The sequence below is a fragment of the Peromyscus californicus genome, unplaced genomic scaffold (assembly GCF_007827085.1).
Source record: "Peromyscus californicus insignis strain IS unplaced genomic scaffold, ASM782708v3 Scaffold_9__1_contigs__length_137607984, whole genome shotgun sequence".
NCBI classification, from domain to species: domain Eukaryota; kingdom Metazoa; phylum Chordata; class Mammalia; order Rodentia; family Cricetidae; genus Peromyscus; species Peromyscus californicus.
In genome coordinates this window covers 46,820,019-46,824,727 of record NW_026294617.1, presented here as the reverse complement: position 1 = coordinate 46,824,727, position 4,709 = coordinate 46,820,019, and positions in this window count along the sequence as shown.

Below are 4,709 nucleotides of genomic sequence, written 5' to 3'. Positions count from 1 at the left end.
AGTACTACTGTTGGTTGTCTAGGTCAGTTGGGGGTCAGTGACTTAATCCCTTGTAAAACTCTGCTGATGATTTCTGTAAAGTATTACACATTCCTTCTCCATGTGATGCTTGCAATTTCCATCATGGGCTAGCCCATTAGAGAATTCTTTATCCCCAGATAGTCAAGATAGGCCTGTGTGTTACTGAAATAAGCTCATAGGACCACAGATTCCCCAGATAGCTAACCCCAGGTCATGACTCTTCCACATGACCTTATCCGACATCCCTAACCACTCAAGCCCTTGAGTTCTTCCTCAAAATCTCTCACATCTGCTCTTTCTCCTAGCTCCCACATCACTGTTTAAGCTCAGGTAGTGTGGTCCCCAGGACTGTTTTCTTGACTCCGGCCTCTCCTCACTGTGATCTCCACCACTTGCTTTATCTACTGAGCACTGCTAGTTCTCTGTCCAAAAATCGTTGGTAGTTTGCTCCTTTTAAATCTTGTCTTCAGGGCTCTTTGTGAACTGATTCCAGCTGCCCTTTTAAGTTTTGTGTGGTGGGGATTTAACCAGGTTGTAGACTGAACAGCTGTAAGGAAATGACCTCAATTCTGGTACCATAAAAAGGATAGATGCTCGATATTCTCTCTCTCTCTGGGCCTCCAGAGTGTTGGGATTATAGGTGTACAGTATTATGCTTGACTTCATTCTCACTTCTTGATCTGAGACCTCCATTGTTTCCTATCCTCAAACATCAGAGAGGCTCTTTTTCTGTGAGATGTTTAGACCTAGAGGAATTAGGCTACAGTCCTACCCAGATCCTCTTTTATCAGTTCTCCAGTCTCTGGATTCAGACTGAATGGCACACCCAGATTTCCTGGGTCTCAAAGGTGCAGATGGAAGATCGTGGGACTTCTTGGTATCTACAGTCACGTGAGTCAATTCCATTAAAAATATTATTTGTATTTATGTGCATGTGTGCAATTGACTCTATTTCTCTCAGATCCCATTATCTATACATTATCTATACAAATAAGCTGATATTCCGAGAAGTTTTATTCTTTTTTTATTAAGAAACTTTTTTATTCACTTTACACACCAACCACAGATTCCCCTCTCTTCCCTCCTACTGCCCCTCCAGCCTCCCCCCCATATTCCAAGAAGTTAAGTGAGTTGTTAATAAACTGGGATTAAAGGAAGTCAGCTGTGGTTGTGCACGTGGGAGGCCAAGGCAAGCACATTGACATAGCTCCAAAGTCATCCAGAACGACACAGAAAGTACAGGGAAGCCAGGGCTACATAGCAAGACCCAAACCAAAGAGAGAGGCGGGTGCTCTGATGTCACCTGATACTGTGTCTGTCGTAGTCACGGTTCTATTGCTGTGAACAGACACCATGACCATGGCATCACTTCTAAAGGAAAACATTTAATTGGGGCTGACTTATCTTCAGAGGTTTAGTCCATTTTCATCATGGCAGGAAGCCTGGCAGCACCTAGGCAGACATGGTGCTGGACAGGAGCTGAGATTCTCCATCTGGGTCCACAGGCAGCAGGGAGAGACTGTAAGCCCACTAGGCCTGGCTTGAGCTTCTGAGATCTCTCAGCCCACCTCTAGTGACACACTTCCTCAATAAGACCACACTTCCCAATAGTGCCAGTCCCCATGAACCTATGGGGCCATTTTCATTCAAACTACTATAGTATCCAACACTTCGTTCATATTTTCAGAAGAAGAGAAATAAGGTATTTTTCATTCATTCATGGAATTGCCTCAGGACGAAGGAGTACTTTCAAAGGTAATGTGCAAACATGTTCCTCTTCAAAATTATTTTCAGTTAGCTACATTAATAAATGACAAACAAGACCAAGAGAGATGTGAATGCCCCGTCTTTTAAATTAATCAATACAAACCCCTTTGGGTTGGCTTAGAGATAGAAAGATTTGCAGTCTCCTGGTTACATGGCTGATAAACATTCTCTTCATTAGTTAGCTCTTAGTGGAGAAGTCATGTAAAAGCCTGTAAATGACCACATGAATTATGTATAAAGGACTCAACTCAAGCCATGCATATAAAATGAACATTACAACACAACCCTGACTTTATTATTCTTTTATAAACAGTCCCACATAGAGCTCACTAGCACAAAATAGAGTTTGAATGACTGGTTGGAAGTAATTTACAAAATGGAGACAACTAACTAAGAAAATAAAGCTCATAAATGCAGCTGGCATTTGACTAATAATTAGACTAATGCCCCTTAAAATTCGGTATATCTTGCCTAATGTTCTGTACATTCAGTGACTTGTGAAAGAGGATCCCTTCTTTGCCCATTTAGCTAAGGAAAACAAATTTTAGATTGGTGAGTAATTTGTTGAGGCATTCAGAGGGACCCGGAGGGATCCATAACCGTATTAGTTAAGGAGTCTAGAGAAACAGCACCAGCAGGAGGTGGTTGGGAGTGTGGTGAACATCATGTCTGAGGACCAGAGGTACTGATGTGGCTCAGCACTAAGTGGATGGCCAAAAATAGATATCCCAGGCCAGACCGGAGACATTCTTCCTTTCTCTGTCCTTTGTTTAGATGCTCAGAAAATTGGATGCTGTCAGCCTACAGTGGTGAGATTGGGTATCTTATACACAGTCTGTTGATATAAATGCTAACCTCTTTCAGAAACAAGTTCACACATACACTCTCATAAACAATATTTCACCAATTATCTATGCAATGGTGATATCAAGCTTTTATTATATTTTAGTGATCTGTGTGTATATGTGTGTGTGTGTGTGTGTGTGTGTGTGTGTATATTTGTGTGCATGTGTGTGTATGTGTACAATCACAAGCATGACTGTGCATGTGTCATAGCACACATGTGGGGGTCAGGGAACCACTTGTGTGAGTCCAGTTCTCTCCTTCCACCATGCAGGTACCAGGACTAGAACTCAGATCATCAAGCTGAGTGATCTTGCTGGCCCTGTGATGTTGACTGACCTTGATTGTTAAACTGGTGGGAATCCATTTAGGATCACCAAGGAGACAAACTCTAAGTATGTCTATGAGGGCAATTCCAGAAAGGTATACCAGAAGTGAGAAAACCCCACTGTAAAAGGAGGGTGGTGCATTCCCTGGGGGAAGCTAGCCTGACAGCATTCGCCTCCCTCTGCTTGGGTGGGTGCACTGTGTCCAGCCTGTGCAAACTCCCACTGCAGTGACTTCCCCGCCATGATGCACCCTCAGATTGGGAGCCAAAGCAACCCTCCTTCCCACTAAGTGGCTTTTGTCAGGGTATGTTTTTTCAGTCACAGCAACAGAAGAGTCATGATACAGTGCATGTGTCTACTTCATTTCCTTTATACTTCTTTCTTTTGCCCAGAGTGACTTTGCTTTTTATGTCCCTTGTCATTTCCATTTTTCTTTTTTTAAAATCTGTTTCATTTCTTTGTTTTTTTTTTTTTCAGACAGGGTCTCATTTTGTAGTCCAGGCTGGGCTGGCACTCACTGGGTAGACCAGTTGGCCTGGAATATACAGGAACCTGCCTACTTCTGCTCTGAAGTGCTGGGATTAAAGGAGTGTGCCCTCACTCCCAATCCTCATTTCCTATTAAATATCATTTCCTCCAGAGAACCTGTCCTTGACAGCTGAGTTAGGAGTCATTGCATAATGTAGTGGTTTTTCTTCTTTTCTCTGCCTGCTTTCTTTTTTCTTCTCTCTCTCCCTTCCTCCTTCCCTCCCTCCCTCCCTCCCTCCCTTCGTTTCTTCTTCTCTGTTTTATCTAACATAATGCTTGCCACAGAGGCTGGAATGGTATATACCATCTTTCCATTGTGTCTCAGTGTTACAGCATCACCAGCCATAGGGTAGACACAGGGTTTGTCAAATGAATAAATGCCTTGGCTTTCATTTGGCTCCGTCATGTTAAAAAAATACATTGGCCTATTTCCAATTGAATTTCTTCATTCATTTTATAAAAACAAATATTTCCCAGTTAATGTCCACTCATAGTTTAATAATCATTGGTAGATGAACTGTCTCAAACTTCAATAAATTACTGTGCTGTATTCCTTCCCTGTTCAATTCAAATCTCTAGGGCTCAGGTCCCAGAAAATGACACCTGAGTTGCAATTGTTCATCCTGGAACTCTCTCCTTTCTGGGCTTCAAGAGTTTCTCCCAGGTTCCATGTCTTCTGTGACCCTTCACCCACAGGACTGTCCTCCTCACCTTCCTTCATTTAGTGTCTTAGTCACTCCGAATTCCTTGGACAGAGGTGACTGTGCAGCAGGGTGTGTCTGGAGCTGTGTTTACAGTGAGGTTACTAACTCTTTGAGAACAGAGTAAAGATCTGTGTCTTTTATTTCTTCTAATCTTTGGCGTGGGCTCTTTCACACAGCATTTGTCCTTTATATAGATCGTTGACCTATGAGACTAACACCTCTTTGTTGTTTCTAGTTTGGTTTACTGTAAAAGTGAGTGCCTGCTCTTAACAGGAGTTGGGCCACAGGAAGACATGAACCTAATTTTGGTTATGACCAGTGGCAGTGGAAGAGTTCAGGATGCCCGAAGCAGGAAGAGCACTTCCCCTTTTCTTTGAGGTTGCGATCACCCAGTGAAGTCACTCTTAGCCAGAAATGGGTTGTAAAAATGCAAGAACCAGAGCCCTTTGCCTCTCACAAAAGACTTCCCCCTACCACAAAAGAGGGTGATCCTGACAGCTGAGATAATGCCTAATTT